Source organism: Sturnira hondurensis, unplaced genomic scaffold, assembly GCF_014824575.4.
Source record: "Sturnira hondurensis isolate 20B ecotype Veracruz unplaced genomic scaffold, ASM1482457v3 Scaffold0024805, whole genome shotgun sequence".
Taxonomy (NCBI): domain Eukaryota; kingdom Metazoa; phylum Chordata; class Mammalia; order Chiroptera; family Phyllostomidae; genus Sturnira; species Sturnira hondurensis.
In genome coordinates, this window is record NW_028097436.1 from 744,488 (window position 1) to 764,768 (window position 20,281).

The 20,281-nt window shown below is 42.6% G+C and overlaps 1 pseudogene; it reads right to left on the reverse strand.

Moving 5' to 3' along the window:
* The window catches only part of LOC118981864 (S100P-binding protein-like), a 29,598-nt pseudogene extending 9,928 nt beyond the window's left edge, over nucleotides 1–19,670 (reverse strand).
* Between the last annotated feature and the right edge of the window lie 611 nt (nucleotides 19,671–20,281).

Here is a 20,281-nt window from a genome sequence, read left to right on the forward strand (position 1 = left end):
TGGTTAAATCTTGGTACCAGAAATCCTCATAAGCAAGTATAGGCACCTGATTTTTTTAAAAGTCATTTTGGAACAAAAAGAGTAGGTAATTACTATTATTATTTTTGTAAATCAATCCAAATTATACTTATTTTTTTGTCAGATTGGCAAAAAATATATTTTTGTGCATGCTGCGGAATTTTAGTAATTACTTTATGTGTGACAGGAGATGAGAAAGGTTGCAAATCACTGGCCTAGATCATAGTGAGTGCGCCCCCTGTGGACAAACTCAGGAATGTTGGTTCAAGCAGATGTTTGATTATTGCTTCCATTTCAGGGGTTCAGTTTCCTCCCTGGAAGTATCCGAAACTCTGGGGTTTGCTCTCTGTTGCCTTCAGTAGCCATTATCCAGTCCCATGCCCTCTTGGTTAAAAGCCCTCCCACTTTTCCTCTGTGCTCCAGAAGGGAACAGAGCATTTGTTCCCCACCTCAGTGGTCCTGCGGTTTTCTGTCCACCCCGCAGTTTATTGCCTTCGATGCAGATAGTAATTCAGCTGTTGCATTTTTAATTGCTTTGCAATGGTTCCTGAATTTGCCCAACTCCCTTCTCGTCTCATCCTCTTCTATATCCATAGCTGTGTGTTCTCCAGGTATAAATTTCTATGCCTTTCTCAGGGAAGCCTTGGCTTTCTGCATCCTATTATGCAAACGATTCCCTAAAATGCTCCTCTGCTTCCACAGGAAGTTGTTTCAGACTTCACTTTCCATTAGAATGTTCAGAAAAATGTTCCCTTTCCTTTCTTATGCCGGAAGATTTCATAAGCCCCATGACAAAATGTTTCCTGTTGACTTACTCATTAAAGAGAAGTTATCTACTTGGACTCAATGTTTACTAAAATCCAAGGTGTGTGGACTGTCCTTGGCCCTGAACTCTGACTGAATTTAGTTCTCAAATATGCAGCTGGAAAGGAATTGATATATACACAGCTTCTGAATCAATTTTCACATCTAGGAAGCTTTCATCTAATGTGATTCTGTTAAGCAAAAATGTAATTAAATTTTATACCCTGTACCTGACTCTCTGGTACTGTGAACAGATGAAGCATGTATAAAACTATAATCACCAAAATGAACTACTACGGAGTTCTTTTATCCTCTGACTCCCCCACAGAATGCTTAACTGTGGGGAGCAAGTAAGGGGGTATTGAGCTTCCCATGAGGCAATTGCACCCTTGCTATCTCCTTCCCCCTTCTTTATGTAGTCGGTGAGTGGACGTGGAACAGCAGGTGGGCTGAGTGTGCCCAGCAATAAGTAGCCACTCGTTGTAACATTTTTACTCTTTCTCTCACTAGATAGTTAGTAAATATCCACTCTGATTTAGACACTCTTGTAGATAGTGAGGGTGCAACAGCAGAGCAAAGTTCTGCCCTCATGGAGGTTACATTGTAGCTGGTACAGAGTTGATGTCCAGCCAAAGACTGTATCATGTATGTCAGTGTTATGCCCAGAATTAGCGGGGCAAAAAAGGGGAAAGTAGTGAAGGAGCCTACAAATGTAGAAAAGGCATTTTGTAAATGGATTTTTACCAGGTTTTCTTTTCCAAAATAAATTAAATAGAATCTCAATAGAGAAAACATAAAAGTCCAGTTAAAATGTTCACTCAGCTTCCTTCTGCCACCACCAGGGGTCCTCAGGTATGTCCACAGAACATCAATATACACAGCTGGAAAAACACCGAAATGAGTCCAAGAGGCACATTTTCAAATATTGTACTGCTACTTTTTAAAAAAAGATTTTATTGACTTCCGGCCAAGATGGAGGCATAGGTAGAAACACTGTGCCTCCTTGCACAACCAAAATTAAGAACAACAAAGATTTAGAAACAAAAACACAACCAGAACAGACAGAAAACTGAACTGTACAGAAGTCCAACAACCATTCATCCAGACCAGTAAGAGGGGCAGAGTCGGTGGCTGGCAGAGAGGGGTGAAGGCAGGAAAAGGTGGTAGCTGCCAAACCCAGGAGCTCAGGCAGCACGGGGCTGACCTCAGTCACACATTTGTACTCAGATAAACTAGGCAAAAACGGGCAGCGAGACAGACCGCACAACCCAGGGCTCCAGCACCAGGAAATAAAGCCTAAAAGTACCAATTGAAAAGTGCCTCAAGAGACTCCTAGCCTCACTGGAGAGTTCATTGGAGAGACCCACAGGGTCCCAGAATGTACACAAGCCCACCTACCTAGGAACCAGCATCAGAAGGGCCTAATTTGAACGTACACAAGCCCACCTACCCAGGAACCAGCATCAGAAGGGCCTAATTTGCTTGTGGGAAATGGCAGAGGGAACTGAAATCTGAGAGAGCAAAGCAAGTACCATTGCTCCCTCTCTGACCCCGCCCCCACATACAGGATCACAACCTAGCAACTGAGTTTCCCAACCCTGGTGAACACCTAAGGCTCTGCCCCTCAAACATAACAAGCGCAACCTGACCAAAATATTATGGCTCAAATAAGAACAAATCAAAGCCCCAGAACCAACACTTTTAAGTGACCAAGAGATAGCCAACCTATCAGATGCACAGTTCAAAATACTGGTGATCAGGATGTTCACAGAACTGGTTGATTTTGGTTGCAAATTAGATGAACAAACGAAGGCTACACGAAGTGAAATGAAGGAGAATGCACAGGGAACCAATAGTGATGGAAAGGAAACTGGGGCTCAAATCAGTGGAGTGGACCAGAAGGAAGAAAGAAACAACCAAACAGAAAAGAAGGAAGAAACAAGAATTCAGAAATATGAGGAGAAGCTTAGGAGCCTCTGGGAAATCTTTAAATGTCCCAACATCCAAAGTATAGGGCTACCAGAAGAGGAAGAGGAAGAGCAACAAGTAGAAAATTTATTTGAACAAATAATAAAGGAGAACTTCCCCAGTCTGGCAAAGGAAATAGATTTCCAGGAAGTCCAGGAAGCTCAGAGAGTCCCAAAGAAGTTGGACCGAAGGAGGAACACACCAAGGCACATCATGATTACATTCACCAAGATTAAAATGAAGGAGAGAATTCTAGAAGCAGCAAGAGATAAGGGGATGACAGTCATCTACAAAGCAGTTCCCATCTGACTGTCAGCTGATTTCTCAAGAGAGACCTTACAGGCAAGAAGGGGTTGGAAAGAAGTATTCCAAGTCCATTAACTGCAAGGACCTACATCCAAGATTGCTCTATCCAGCAAAGCTTTCATTTAGAATGGAAGGGCAGATAAGGTCAAGTCAAAGGAGTTCATCATCACCAAACCCTTATTATATAAAATGCTAAAGGGACTTATCTAAGAAACAGAAGATAAAAAATACGGACAGTGAAAGGACAGCAAACTCACAGTTATTAACAACCACACCTAAAACAAAAGCAAACTAAGTGGACAGCTAGATCAGGAGTAGAGCCACAGAAATGGAGATCACATGGAGGGTTAGCAACAGGGGAGTGGGAGCAGGAGAAGAGGGGAGAAGTTACAGAGAATAAGTAGCATAGATGGTGAGGAGAAAATAGACAGGGGGAGGGCAAGAGTAGTGTGGGAAATGTAGAAGCTAAAGAACTTATGACACATGGACATGAACTAAAGGGAGGGGAATGTGGGTGGGAGGGGGTGTGCAGGTTGGAGGGGAATGAAAGAGGGGAGTGGGACAACTGTAATGGCATAATCAATAAAATACATTATTTCCCTGGCTGGTGTGGCTCAGTGGCTTGAGTACAGGCCTGGGAACCAGAGGATCACAGTTCAATTCCCAGTCAGGGCACATGCCTGGGTTGCAGGCCAGTTCCCTGCAGGCCAACTCCCAGCAGGGGACGCACAAAAGGCAGCCATACATTGATGTTTCTCTCCCTCTCTCCTTCCCCTCTAAAGATAAATAAATAAATAAAATCTTTTAAAAATAAATAAAATAAAATACATTATTAAAAAGATTTTATTTATTTATTTTGAGAGAGAGAAAGGAAGGGAGGGAGAAAGAAATGGAGAGAAACATCAATGTGTTGTTGTCTCTCTCATGCCCCCTACTGGAAGCCTGGCCTGCAACCTAGGCACGTGCCCTGACTAGGAATTGTGCCAACGACCCTTTGGTATGCAGGTTGGCACTAAATCCACCAAGCCACACCATCCAGGGCTGCAATGCTACTTTTCATTTTTGAAATAACCGATAGACATTCCAAATGGAGCTGGCTCCTACACTGGATGGATGAAAATGTGGGGAATGTCATTTGGATTCCAAAAAAGTGAGAAAATTTTCATGTTAGTAGGTCTATTTTTCCTACAGGCTTATACACAGGCAGTTTCGGTTGGTAACAATTGTGGGAAGAAATCTACAAGTTGTTCAAGCAATGGACTCATGTTGGAATAAAGGGACAGACTTCTCAAGTGAGTCCTTTGAAAGAAATGAGTTATTTGAGTGAATGACTTCTGATATAGTTATTTAAAACCAGCACCATTGTTTAAATAAATAGTCCCAGGTGGTAGAAAAAACAAATGCTTTGTGTTCAGACAGACCTGAGTTTGAAGCCCAGACTTCCCACATGATACATAAATATGGGCAAGATACGTAAACTTTTGAGCCTAAGTTTTCTTACCAGTCAAATGGGAGTAAAGAGATATTTTACATAAGATAAAACACACATGGCCAAGAAACACGTGGAGATGGTCAGCATCATCTTGTTCAGGGAAATATAAATCTTGATTATGAGATGCCATTTTACACCAATTCGATGAGAAAAAAATGTAAACATTTGACAAGACCTGAACATACACTCACGCAAGCTCTCACACATAACAGCTCTCAAGCAGAATGAAATCTACCCAAAGAAGTGCATGTTCTCAACAAGACTAGATAAGGGCACAATGGCATGAGAAATGCTTCACTCACTGATTCAGTCTCTTGATCAGCTGTGCATGTGTTTACTGAGTATCTACTGTGAAATATCAGGGTTCAACTAGATGAAAAGAGGAAGAGAATACAGTGTCAGACTCATGGCAGCCATGACAGCAAACAGGAGAGGAAGGAGGAAGAAGATGAGAGGAGGAAGAAGTGGGAGAGGAAGGGATTCTCAGGTACTGCTGGTGAGAGAAGAAATTGACTTATTCACTTTCGAGAGTAATCTTGTCCTTACCTAATAAAGTTTAAGGTGCATACACTCTACAACCCCAAAATTCCACTCATAAGTAATTGCTCTACAGAAATGCGTGCTCATGTGCTCCAGAATGTGATTATAGTAGCATTATAGTTGGTAGTGACCTCAAACTGGGAACAAAATGCCCATGAAGGAAGAATAGTTAAGTTGGGGTATGATCATCCAATAAAACACTGTACGGCAATGAAAATGAAGGTACTACTGCTACATACTGCAATGATGACGTGGACAAATCTTAAAAACATGTTAAACAAAACAAGCCAGAAACAAAAATATTCATTCTGTACAATCCAATTTGTAAAGTTCAAAAAATCAGGAAAAACTAAATAAGTCTCAGGACTTATATCCATGGATGATGATTTTATATCCATGTCCCATGGGTATAAAATCCATGGATTTTATAGGTAGTAAAATCATAAAGGGAAACAAAGAAGGAAGGAAAAAGATTTGGCCCATGTAATGGTTAATCTTACGTGTTAACCTTGTTAGACTGTGGTACTAAGACATACAGTCAGACACAGGTCTACCTATTGCTGTGAAAGCCTTTCTTAAATGAGATTAACCTTTAATTAGTAGACCCTGAGAAAAGCAGATTATGCTCCAGAAGGTGGGTTATCCAGTCAGTGGAAGGCCTTAAGAGAAAAACACTGAGGTCCCCCAAGGAAGAAAAAATTCTGCCTGAAGACAGCCTTCAAACTCAAGCTGCAATATAGTGGGTCCCTGGGTCTCCAACCTGGGGCTTGTCCTGCAAGTTTCTTGCCAGCACCCACAACTTCATGACCAAATCCTAACTATCTCCCTCTCCCTCCTTCTCTCTCTCTTTCTCTCTCCTTCTCTTCCTCTCCCACCCCCTGCTGCATCTGTCTGTCTCTCTGTCTCCATATATGTATATTTGTATTCATATGTCCTATTGATTCTGCTTCTCTGGAGAACGGTTATACAATCTAGAATGGCCTTTGGGTTGCTAGAAATATTCTATTTCTTGTCCTGGTTGGTAGTGATGAAGATGTTCACTCCTCAATAATCCATTAAGCTGTATATTTATGTTTTATGTACTCTGCTATACATATATTATATTTTACAACTTAAAAAAGGGTTATGACCCTGGCTGGTGTGGCACAGTGGATTGAGTGCTGTCCTGTGAACCAAAGGGTAACAGGTTCAATTCCCAGTCAAGACACATGCCTGGGTTGTGGGCAGTCCTGGGCCAGGTCCCCAGTAGGGGATGCCTAAGAGGCAACCACATGCTGATGTTTCTGTCCTTCTTTTTCTCCCTCCCTTCCCCTCTTTATAAAAATAAATAAATAAATAGTCTTAAAAAGGGTTTGCAAAAGTATTACTTTCTAACGAACATTGAGAAGCTCACAAATAAAAAAAATTGTGTCTAGCATCACATGACACGCCTTGTAGCTAGATAGTTGGGAAGTCATGATAAAATATCCAAAGTCATTTAAATTATATTCTTTACAGTAATTTATCTTTGACTCCTCCCATTCTCTGAAAAATTCAAGTCTCCTTCTTGTGAACCCCACAATACTTTATGTATACTTCTTTATACCTTTCCATGTCTCTTCAGTTAGACTCTAAGCACTGTAAAGAAAAGATTTACATCTCATTTTTTTCACTTAGGTACAGTAGGAACAGCATACAGTAGGAACTCAATAAAGATTTTTAGATGTACTCATGAGTCAGTTCATTAATAAGTAAATAGCACTTTTCTCAATAATGCCCCCCAAATATTATTTGTCATGGTTCTGAAGCAGAAGGGAATGGTGTAGACTAGAACAGTCATTTTTCAACCTTTTTCATCTCATGACACACATAAATTAATTACTAAAATTCTACAGCACACCAAAATATATATTTCTTGTCAATATGACAAAAATAGGTATAATTTTGATTGATTTACAAAAATAATAATAGTAATTACCTATGCTTTTTTATCCTCATCCATGGGTACAGAAACATCAGTGTGAGAGAGAAATACCAGCCCATTGCCTCCCGGATGCCCCCCAACCAGAGATTAAATCTGCAACCTTTTGGTACACCTACCACCCGAGCCCCCCAGCCAGGGCAATTCCCTACCCTTTTTGCTTCAAACTGACTTTTTTAAAAATCAGATGCCTTTGTACAAAGGCTTTCTGGTGCCAAGAATTAACCAATCAGAAGCAAGCTTATTATGCAACCTTGCCCAATAAGATGCAACTCTGTTATGTGGCCTATATATTTAAGGTTCAAGACAGGGCATTCACATCCAACGTCTGTTGTTGTGTTGGCTGTTGTCATTTTTTTTTTAATTTGACAATCTAAGGGAAAAGAGGCAGTACTCCTGACTAAATAGTGAGATATTGCATGTTTTAAAAATTCTTGCGGTACACCAGTTGAAAATAGCTGGACCAGAATGATCAAACATGTTATGTAAAAGCTGGGTCTCATGCTGGATTCTGAACAATAGTAGAGTGTAGGTGGGAAAGCCTAGGACATTCTCTTCCTAGCACAGAGAACTTTCAAAGGCAGAGTTCAGCATGCAAGGCTGACAGTACAATGGGGGTGTCTGGAGGAATGGACAGAACATAGGAACTAAGAAGTGGAGCAAAGTTGGTCACATAAATGAAACTAAGAGGGGAGAGAGGGCCTGATTCTGTAGGAAACAAGAACCAATGATTAGTTTCTTATTTTTTTACTTTGCACAAAGACCCCACTTTCAGGAAGGGGAACCTGCCAACTCCAGTTCTCCATGTGACAGGCAACCTGATTTCTATGTTAATGCAGTTCCCAGGCTACTGGTCACAGTATTGCGACCCTAAGGTTTCCTCTTTTACTTTGGTTTTTGGCCAGGGAAAAACATAATTATAACCAAAGCAGTAACAGGTGACTTTCAAACACAGGAATGATCCTCTCAGAAAAATGGCCTCTGGTTTCCAGCACATAAGCATGGGACCCAAGTTCTTACATTGAATTATTGGACACAGGATACAAAAGGTTAAGACCCTAAAATTGGTGAGATGGAGTTTTGTCCACAGAGTAATATTCTTTAATTACTTAAGTGGTTATTTTGACATTATGTAGACTTAACCAGTAATAAATTAAACTTCCATTTTTTGTGCTCTGAGTTCAAGCATTAAATGTCTAGAAAAAGTTAACCTTTACGATCATGCCAGTGACATGGTGGAGACAGAGCCAACATTTGGGGAACAGGTTGCCCACAACCTGTTCAGTCCTCTCTGTGCCCAGTGTCCTCTAAAAAAGCCCCCCGCCATTGCTTTTCTTTTTCCTCTAGATGTACACGAACCCCTAATGCAGCTTCCTTCATTCTATAGTTTTTTTAATTTTAGTTTACTATGTTTATAAAAGAAAAATAAAGCACTCTTCCATAATTGAATCCTATGTTAAGAAAAAGAAGTGAAATTAAGAAAAGGCAGAGAAAATGGGAGATGGGAAAGTGTCTGAACAAATGGTTGAAATGGTGGGCAGTTTTCCAGCTTGCTTTATGCTGCACTAAATTGCCCATTCCAAGGGGTCTTTTCTGCTCACTGTCCAACAGGAAGGGGACCATCTGTGCCTACCCACCCCTACCCCCACACCCCCTGCCGCGAGCTCCACGTGAGAGACACCAGAGGTGGGGTGGATTGAGCAGCCAGCCAGGAGGCTCTGTGAGTGGAAGGAAGCTTCCCCTGCTTGGGCAGGAACCTTAGTTCAGTGGGTCTGTAATTTCCCCAAAGGCTAGAGCCCACACTCAGGATGGCCTTAGTGCCACGGTGCCACTTCACCTATTTTAAGGAAAGGTGTGTGCTGTGAATTCTTTGCCCTGGAATTCACAGAGAACATTTCCCACCTCCATGCAAAACTGGTGGAAAAACACCTTTGGAGGTCATTATTCAATAGTAAGATGTTTTAATAGCATGTGTTCCCCTATTTAAAAATCAAATTTCTTCTGAAAATCAAATTATAAATATGCAGAAGTACATTCCCTCTTTTCCCACTACACAGAGATACCACTGCTGACTTGTTCACAGGTATTTCCAACACATTATAGGTTAAAGTGTTGTTGTGGACTGAATGCTTGTGTCTTACCACCCACTCCCTCCTGCCCCCACCCTCAAATTCATACCTTAAAGCTTTAATTCTCCATGTGACAGTATTAGGAGGTGGCTCCTTTGGGATAAAATTAAGTTAGATGAAGTCAAGAGGATGGATTCCCTATAAAGCAATTAGGGTCCTCATAAGAAGAGGAAGAGACTAGAACTTTCTTCCATTCGTCCATGCACACAAAAATCGGTGGTGAGAGAGTCCCACAAGAAGACAGCTGACTACAAACTAGGAGGCAGGACTCACCTGGAACCAAATCAGCTGCACCTTGATCTTGGACTTCCAGCCTTCAAAGTGTGAGAAAGAAATGTCTGTTGTTTAAGCCACCCAGTCTGTGGTGTTTTCTTATAGCATCTGAACAGACTAAGACAGGTAAACTTTTTTATTGTGGGCCAATGGTTTTCCATCTCTCTCACTCCTGTCTTTCTTTTTCATTTTGCCCAGGTGAAAATAAATATAAAGAGAGAAAGGTTTGTCTGATAGATGTTCGTCTCTATATCAGAGTGGTTAGAAGCAGTGGTTAAAAGTAGATTTGTGTTCAAATCTACCACTTGTTAGCTGTGTGACATTAAGCAAGCTACTTAACCTCTCTGTGCCTCAGTTGCCTCAGCTGAAATAGGACATGTGCAATATCTACATCCAAGGGCTTGTAGGGATCAAATTGGTAAATATATGCATAGTGTTTAGAACAACATCTATTATACAGTAATCAGTGTAAGATTTGGCTGCTGCTATTATTTCTGTTTCTACTTCAGACTTCTCAGATGGAAAACCAATAGCCCAGAGCCGAAACTCAAGGAAGAGATCAGGAAGACAGAGGGAAACATGAGGGAGAGAAGAGGAAGTGCAACCAGAAAGGGAAGGGTATGTGCCAAGCTACCCACCTCCATATGGACTAAAAAGGGATGAAAAAAAAATCGTCCAAAGTCTAGCCTGGGACAGAACTGTAGGTATGATGTAATTCACAATTCATTTTGAAAAGAAATTAGCACTTCCAATCAAATGCTTGAGCAATTTTCTAATAAGCTTTAATGGGATTAAGACTTGTTCTGGGAAACCTGGCTCTGCTTGGACAGTCGGTCCACCAGTCACACAGTCCTGGGTGCAGAGCAGAGCCCCAGGCGCGCTGCAATACCATGGCTGCCGGGCTCCCCTGACCTCTCGGACAGGTGCCAGTGGGATGGTGAATTCCTTGGATGAGTGTTCCTTTATTTTTTATGTAGTATAACATTTTGTGTACAGTGTAACAATTATCTAATTTTTTCTTTAAATCTGTCTTCCAAATGTGAAATTTTTAGAATATATTAAAGTCTTTTTTTCTTTGCATCAAGATTAAAATAAAACTTTGACACACGTTCTTAACTAAACTGCCAGAAAATATTTTTACTTGATAGGAGAGAGAAGAGCTGTCTGGTCCCACTTCCTGTATGCTTGTAATGTATTAGAAATAATTTCTTATCAGAAATGAACTACTGAAATTTAAAATGAAAAGTATGATAGCATCATATGTCATCAGGGAAATTCAAGCTAAAACAATGAGGTAGCACTAGCACACCTATTAGAATGGCCAAAATCCAAGACACTAAAATACCAAACAGCAGCAAAGATGTACAGTAACAGGACATTTCATTCATTGCTTGTGAGAATCAAAATAGTACAGCCACTCTGGAAGACACTTTGGCTGTTTGTTACAAAACTAAAATACTTTCACCATATGATTCAGTCAGTAATCACACTCCTTGATATTTACCCAAAGGAACTGAAAGTTTATGTTCACACAAAAATATGTACATGAATGTTTATAGCAGCTTTATTCAGAATTGCTAAAACTTGGAAACAACCAAGGTGTCCTTCAGTTAGTGAATGGGCAGATCAACTGGTGCATCCAGACAATGGAACATTATTTCACACTAAAAAAAAATGAGCAATCAATTCTGAAAAAATCTGGAGAAACATTAAAAGCATGTCACTACATGAAAGAAGCCAGCTTAAAAAAGCCTGCACACTGTATGATGTCAACTATGTGGCATTCTGGAAAAGGCAAAGTTTATGAAGACAGTGAAAATATCAGTGGTTGGCAAAGGCTGGGGAGAGGGAGGAAGGAAGAAGTAAGCTGAGCACAGAGGATTGGGGTGCAATGAAACTATTCTGTATGAAACTGTACTGGTGGGAGTAGGTCACTATCCACTCTTCAAAGCTAGTAGAATATAAACACAAAGAGTAAATCCCAGTATAAACTATGGACTTCAATAATAATGTATTAAAACTGGCTCATTCGTTTTAACAAACGCACCACACACCAAAGCAAATGTTAATAACAATAACCGGGGCACTGGGCAGTGGGGTGCGTCAGCCTGTGGGAGTTCTCTATGCTTCCTGCTCACTCGTCCAGAAACTAAAACTTCTCTACAAAATAGTCCGCCCATTTTACAAAGTCTCTGTTTTTTCTAGCATTTTGCCTGCATACCCTTCCAGATTTTTTCTGGCATAAAAGTAAAATGGACAAGAATGAGATTATATTATTAATAATCTCCCTTAGACTTTATCTTTTCTTTTTGGTAACTGTATATTATGAGGATATTTCCAAGGTACTAAATATTCCACAATATTATTTTTTCTCATTGGTACCCATTTGTATAAACAATAGGTGGCAATGTCAATTTTTTATTTTAGATATTTAGATTGGTCTCAACAACTGGTAAATACATAGCACCATGACAGCATACTTTCAATTACATCCATTCAAACATAGGTGATTCTTTGGTGAGGTTAAGCTCTTCAGAGAAGAATTGTTGATAAAGTCATATGCATAGTTAAGGCTTTCCATATTTATTGCAAAATTTCTCTCCGGAAACTTCCCAGTTTCTACTCCCATCAATCTGTTCCCTCATCAACACTGAATATCATCATTATGTAAATCAATGCTAATTCCATAGACAAAAAGATACTTCATTATTATTAGTTTTAATTTACATTTTATGTTCTTGGCCATCTAGAATTCCTTATGATTTTACTGAAAGCTATTTTTAAATTAATTAACATATTAAAGGAAATGTTGGCTAGAGACAGAGTTTTATTTACAAGGAAAAAAACCACTATACTTCTAAATGCTTTTAGGTAAAAGAAGCAGATGACTAATTCAATTTCTTCAAAGATTTGTAGATTTATCATTTCCGATTCTTGTTAGTGACTACTGATTTTTAAAGAAGCATAGCACCTATTAAGCATCTCAGTATTAGTTGGAAATTTTTAAATAAGATTTTGTTTCACAGCACATCTAGTAGAATCAATTTAGAGAAAGACAATAGAAACAAAGGAAATGCCCCAAACAAAAAGACTACTTCTACCCACCGAACTTTCCACTCACCCGTGCCATGGTGGGCTTGTGCTGATTGATTTGAATGAACTGGGTTTGCTCTGAGTAGCTGGCCTGGGTTCCTTGGAGTCTTAGAATCATTACCCAGCATGCAGCAGAATGATAAACTTCCATTCTACTTTCTTTTGAAGTTCACCATCCTGCTACTAGCAGGCTTACCATCAAATCCTTAACATTTTAGGAAGAGAATGGGAGGAAGTTCACTAGTAGATAAGAGATCTCTATACCCCTTTAACCCTAACACTAACCGTAAACCTAAGCCTAACCTCTGAAAGATATGCGGTACGTGGAGGCAGGTAGCCAAAGAAGCAGAGCTGGGTGGTCATGGCTTTAAACTCTGCCTACCCAGCCGACAGGAAAGGGCTGGACATAGGTCCTCAATGGAAGGTCTCTGAATGTAAAAGTTCACCCATTCCTGCAACCACCACAAAGTAAGCAGAGAAAGTAAGTGTCTGCAGTCTTCTCCCAACATATTACCAGAAAAGACAGGAGGAAAAACAAAACATAAATTAGGGATGCTCTTGTTCAAAATGAGCCAGCTGTCTTGCCATCAGCCAAGTAAGTATAATGATACTATTTGAAGGGCACTTAACGAAATGACTCACCCCTGCCTCCGCCTGGGAAGCAGATCACCTACTCGTCAGTCTTTTTATTGCCTCATATTTCTTTTTTTTTTAAGATTTTATTTATTTATTTTTAGATGTGATTATACTCCTGTAAGGGAGGGAGAAAAACATCGATGGGTGAGAAAAACATCAGTATGTGAGAGAAACATCAATTGGTTGCTTCTTGCACACCACCAACTGGGGACTGAGCCTGCAATCCAGGCATGTGCCCTGACTGGGAATCAAACTGGTAACCTCTTACTTTGCAGTACAATGCCCAACCCAGTGAGCCACACTGGTCAGGGCTATCGCCTCATATTTCTATATGAACCAGCAATCCAAGCTCTCAAAACTTTGAGGAAAATTTACACCATGAAAAATAGAGACAGACCAAGGTAAGTATACTAGTCCCAAGATTATGTGAGACTGGATTCCTCTTTTATTTCACTTGCCACGAACTATAAGCACAAATGCAAGTTTGTTTTCAAATTCCCAGTGAATAGCTGGTGTTGCTTCTATAAAGATACAGAAAGCTGAAGTCATACAAGCTCAGTCAGTCTTAATATGTAGAGTCTGGTGGCAAACAGAGTTAGCCAACTAGAGATTTCTACTAATATCTGTGACTCCTGCAACAATAGTCCACTTAGTTTACTACATACCTCAACCCTTAACTTCACACACAGTAACGTTAGGGTGGCCCCTCCCACAACGTTGGCAAGAACTGGGCTCCCACCGAGTAGCTGCAGTCCGTGCTATGGTATTTGGAAGAGAAAGAAATACTCTTCTTGAGAGGCCAGTGGAAACATGTGCGGTCCCTGTGCTGACGCTGGCTCTCGCTGGGACTGACTGTGTATGGCATGACAAACCTTCATGTCCCTTCCCTAAGGCTCCTGTGCTGCTACCACACCAATCACAGCAAACACACAAGGAGTGAGATGCTGGCGAGGATTCCCTCAAGTTTCAAGGAGAACTGACCCACCCCACTCCTGTGCTTAAATTTGTGTCCCAGGCATTGGAAACGATGGATGCTCTGAGCAAAGGCCATTATTTGGGGGGAAAGCCAGGAAATGTTCTTCTACTGACTCTCTCGATTCGTCTTTTTCCCTGAGTTCAGGGATTTATGGTGTTATTCTATTTTGCTCTCAAAAATGAAACCTAGAGCAAATAGCTGGTGTAGCAAGTAGCTAGCAAGTAGCTTTGTTGACGTTTTGAAGAGAGCAGCCAAAAGCTCATCTTTGCGTCCTTTAGTAATAGATTCCATGAAGTCTTAGAGCCATTGCAGCTGTGGGGGTTTCTGTGAGCACTGGACGTGACCGATGTTCACTTGCTTTCCCTGGGATGACAAGTACTTCATTGAAGCTGGTGCAAACTTCCTGACCAGGTCACTCCTTTGTTCACCAGAAGCAGACTTGCAGGAAGTGATCTTGCAGCGATTAGAATCAATTCTTGAGAGAAGAACTGAATGACTCAGCCTCCGGTGCCTTGATTCTAATTCAAGGAAGCAGAAGCGCCACCGCATGCTGCCTAAGACCAGGACTGAACGCAGTTCGTGTGGCACTCACTCCTCGCAACTGCTGAAAATAGGAAAGGAAATCGAAATGAGTAGTGACACGCATGGTGAGCATAAAGCTTGGCAGAATTTCAACCCAGGCCAGATAACATTGACAGAGGATGTTGCTGACATTGTTCTCACTGTCTAGAACCAGGATCTCTTGTGCTTTCAGCTGGTTCTCATGGAAAGATCATGAGGTTCATACTAGATGCTCCTTCAATACCTGATGAATCTGCCAAAGAGCCAAAGTGACTCGGTCCATAGCCTTGATCCGATCGTTCCTCTGGCAGTTGGAGAGGACACAGAGAGACCCTTCCTGAATAGTAGTGCCTGGCAATGACCCCCCAACCCCTGTTCTTACCAAATAAGTGCTGCCCATAAAGCAGTTAGCATAATGTTGTATGGCACTTCAGCCACTACCACAGCCACCAAGGAGAGGAATTTCCAGACATTGACTTCTTGGATCTAACTTAAGTTGTAAGGAATCTGTTCTGGGGACCCTGTGAGAATATTCTTCCTATGAGTAAGGCCAGGGGTCATGGCTGATGGGAAGGAGGGGCTCCTTCTCACACTCCAACTTGACCCAGCCCCTGACTTGTGTTAAGTACTCACAGAAGTTCCCAGCGTTGATCTGAATGTCTAGAACTGGAATTTAAGTTCATTTGTAAGCTCTAGAGATCTACAGGAGTAAATAGTCCTCACTAGCTGTTTGACCTTTTAAACACTAAAACAATAGCACACTAATTCATTGCACTTAAAACTTGGCTATGAGGAGTCCTCAGAGAAGCTTCTTAATAAGTTCATATTATCAAAGACTAGAATCAAAACTCTGGGTCCTGTGTGATCCTTCCTGAAATGTCACGGAATCCACACCAACAACAGTTCCTTGTATTATATCCTTCTGTGAAATTAGTCACAGGACTATGAGTATTCTAACAGGGAAAATGATAAGTAAGCCTATGCAGCATCAAAAATGTCTACTTGAGACTGCATTCAATCCAGACCAACATTCTCTGTGTTTCCTATACACACACCTGTGCTAATAATATGACTTATTGGGTGATACGGCGTTAACCGAATGTGTAACTGCATTTTCTAAACTGTTTTGCTTTCTGACAGATGCTTAGAAATTTTGCTTTAATTGCCTAGGGTGTGAACTAAGCACTTGAGCTTGTATGACTTGCTTTTCCCTGAATCTCCAAGAAATGGAGATCAGATACTCACTAAAGTTTTGATTCTTCTAAGCAAACTGAGGTTTGCAACAGGAGCTCCAAGGTTTCAAACTACAAGCAGTGCTGTGGCAGCACAGCAGCCCCTCTCTCCGCAACTGTAAAGATTCCCACGGTCGCCCATGGTGAGTTCATTCACTGCTAACACACTGGTAGCAGCACTCTGGGCTGTGAGCCGTCAGCAAGATAAAACGGACTGCAATAGGGCTTTACCAAGTGTAGACAAGAATATGCAAACATTACTTACTGTCCCTAGGACTAAAAGTTTGGCACCACCGTGTGATTGTTAGACCCTTAAACGTCAAAGGATCGGCCCTACTTGATTCCTGCCATTTTGCTTTCCGTGAGTGAGAGGGTATTTTTTGTTTTTATTTTAGCCTCATTGCAGGTACAAGGAAGACACTAACCAGCATTCAAAAAGAGGTCCGCGGGTTGGCCTGGGTAGTTTGGAGCCAGCTTCAAAGCTCTGTAACATCTGCCGAGTTTGAAGGGCACACCAGGTTAAGTCTTCTTCCAAAAAAAATTGTTTTCAAAGTTTTGTAACTGCTCAAATGAAGACATTGATATATTTTTTGCCCAACAGTCCTAACAATGGTGATCCTTCGAAGAAGCCTGTAGACACTGTGGTCACTGTGAGGTAGAGGGCACAGGTGGAAGAAGCTGATTGCTCTGGTCTCGGGAACCCCCGGGGCATTGGCCCAGCACCTTCCCGGAAGGCTGCTTCCCTGGAAATTGCATTAGCAAAGGCAAACATGTTTGGGACAGGAGACGACTATACTGGCCTGCTTCCTAGCCGGTCATCAGCCTAACAGGCAGAGGATGAGACACTGCAGCGTCGTTACCAGGGCAAAGCTCAGTTGTTTCTCTCATCCAGGGGCTTCACTTTTTCAAGAACCTCTACTAGTTCCCACTCTGGACAAACGGAATCACTGGCATTCGTAAAATAGATATCACTATAAATTGTGATGTTCCATAAAAGGTATGAACAGGGTGGTATGAGAAACAAACATTATGGGGAATTGGAAAGGGCCAGGGAGCAGACTGTCGAGGAGGGACAGATACAAACACAGGAATTTCATGAAATTATTCTGTCCTGTGGGGGTGGGGAGAACTTCACCTTCTCTTTTTCCCTCTTAGTTCTTCTTGCTGGTCTAACAGTCACATCGACATAAGACAGATCCACAGGAGAAAATAACTAAATTTAATTATATACATGCATATGGGCACTCTGTTAGAACATGAGGCCAGGGCACCTGTCAGGCAGATGAGGCTTACATGGCACCTGAGCTAAGGAGAAATGCAGGTGGTAGTTTGGATTTCAAAGGAGACACCGGCAATGCACAGGTGCATGGGAAGGAGCAGACACTTGGTAAACAAACACTCGCCGGGTCACCCAGAAAAAGATGAGACATGAGAGGGGCCTGGCCAAGGTCCTCCCTGTCTGCCCCACTCGGTTCGTGGTAAACTGTCGTCGTCCGTGATGTCAGTCCCCGTCCTGGAGCAGGCCCCTGCATCCAGACCCTTTTAGGCAGTCAAAGCTTTCTTCTGAGTCTCTTGTTTCTTAAAAATAACCAGCTTAATTTTATTTGTTCATTTATTTTGTTATTTAGATTGCACATATGAGTGATATCATCTGGTATTTGTCTTTCTCTGTCTGACTTGTGTCACTTAACATAATGCCTTCTAGCAAACAGACTCCTAGACATAGAAAGCAAACTGATGGAGGCTGGAGGGAACGGGTGTTGGGAGACAAAGTCGAAAAAGATGATGGGATGAAGAAAGGCTAGTTGGTAGTTAGAAATAGGCACGGGGATGTGAGACAAAGCATCGGGAATATAACCAACAATATTGTGCTGTCTGTGGTGCCAGGCGGGCACTTGACTTGTCAGAGGAAATACTTTGTAACCTTTATCAATGTCTATTCACTGGGCTGTACACCTGAAAGTGTTCAATGCAAGCTATAATTCAAAAATAATTTTTAAATAACCAACTTAAAATAATCAGTATCTCCAAAAGGCATATTTGGAGTGGCAAACTCTGCTTCCCTCAGTCTCAACTATAAAAAGCACCATTTCCACCTTCCAAGTCCATTTCCAGGGAGCAAATGAAGTCTAGTAGGAGCCCCCGACAGCAGTGAAGGCATTGCCTCCCCAACTGAGCGCCCCAACATGAGCCAATGCTATCTGATACACTGAGTCATAACGTCCCAGATGCACATTTCCAGGTAGAAATGGGGTGATGAATGAGGCTCAGGCAGGCTCGGAGGACACAGGTAACTTGCATGAGCTAGTATCTCAGACTCCCCTGATATTGGCCCACATTCAGGCCACACAGATGACCTCATGGGAGTTGGCCTAAGACTCGCTGACGGAGGAGGGAAAAGGCTCCACCACGGTTTCCCGTGGGTTTGCACAGTGTGTGGGCCTGACATGGACCGCCATGCACTCTAGTCCACTCAGGAGAGTCCTTGGAGGAAGGAGGGAGGCGCTCCAATCAGAACATGTGGTGTCCTCTTTGGAGAGGTAGCCATGGAATGGGGCCGATGGCTTGAGTTGGTCAGGGACTTAAAACAAGATTAGAGGGTTGGTGACGAGGCAGTCTGGTGACAAAGAGGCAGGTGGGTGGGTGTCTGAGAATAAGCATGGGACGTGGAGATATATGTGTTCCACGTGAATGCTAACTATAGGGCATCGCTGTGGTGGAGGCTCTTACTAATGTGAGAAGGGGTGGTCTCCTTCCCAGCCCCTAGCTCTTTCTCTGCTCCACGTGCAAGAATCTCTGCTGTTGGATATGAGGCCGTCTCAGTCAGTCCCGGCCGCTGCCACATGAGACCATAGGCCAGGTGGCGTCAACAACAGACAGTTATTTCTCACCGTAGGGAGGCCAGAAGTCCAACACATAAGCGCCAGCATGTTCGATGTCTGGCAAGCGCCCTCTTTAAAGTTGCAGGTGGTCACCTCCTTACTGTGTGGTAGACAGACAGCCTTTGCTTCTCCGAGCTCTGATCCCACCAGTGGCAGTGCCAGCCTTGGGACCTAATCATCTGCCAAAGGCCACCTCCCACACCACCACGTTGCAGATTAGACGTAAACCTAGCAATTGGAACGGGGAACGCAGACATTCAGTCCATAACAGGGGCAACACGGGAACCCACAAGGGGGAGGGGGGGCGGTGCATCTCTCCAGCAAGGCTCACCTCGTGGCTTCCGCTGACAACCTGCCAACTGTAGAGACCAGCGCTGCGCCTTTTGGTGCCTGGTGGCAGCTGATCCTACTGTCCATTTATCATTTAGGTTAAAGTTCCAGGGGGACTGTAACTAAGTGGGGGAGTGGTAAACATCGCACAGAGACAGGTGCCATGGCCGACTTTCACAGGGGCTGCTCTTGAGGCTCCGTGTCTCCCTTAACAGAAAGTCATGGCAACTTTATTCATGTGAAGATGGCTGCATCTGATCAGGCAGGAGCGCGTCGCTGCTAGTGTTATCATTCAGGAGTTCCATGTGTGACAAGGTTGTGTATGTGGTCGGTCCTGAGCACGCAAGAGGAAAACCTTAGCATGCTCTTATCTCTCCAGTTCCACACTTCTTTCTGGGTTCTGCTCTGTGAGGTCACCACTGGGCTTTCGCAAACTCCATTTCGTCGGGCTTCCCGTGAGGGTCTGCCATTCGGCGGGCAGCGGCGGGACACCAGGAGGCCAGAGGGGGAGGGCCATGCCTTGATTCCTGCCTCTTCCCAGACTTCCAGCACCAGCTCCAGCGCTGCCTCAGGGGCTCGGTGGGTGGCACCCACCCCTCAGAGATCTGAGTCTCAGATCTGAAGAGACTCCCCTTCCAAGCACCTGTCTTCTGATTGTCTCACCCCCCGCCCATCTTTGCTGAGCCCTCGCCATGGTAGCTGCTCTTGTCATTACTTCAGTTTCCCCTTTTTGCTTTGTCAGTTCTCCAACTCCTGTTTCACTAATTCTCTATATTAAATTGCCTCTGTTAAAACAACTAGTATAGCCCTGGCTGGTGTGGCTCAGTGAATTGAGTGCCAGCCTGCAAACCCAAAGGTCATCAGTTCAATTCCCAGTCAAGGGCACATGCCTGGGTTTCAGGGCCAGGTCCCCAGGAGGGGGCATGTGAGAGGCAACTACACATTGATGTTTCTCTCCCTCTCTTTCTCCCTCCCTTCCCCTCTCGAAAAAATGTTAGATAGATAGATCGATAGATAAAATCTTTTTTAAAAACCAACTAATACAGTTTCTGTTTTCCCACCTGGATTCTCATAAATCTTG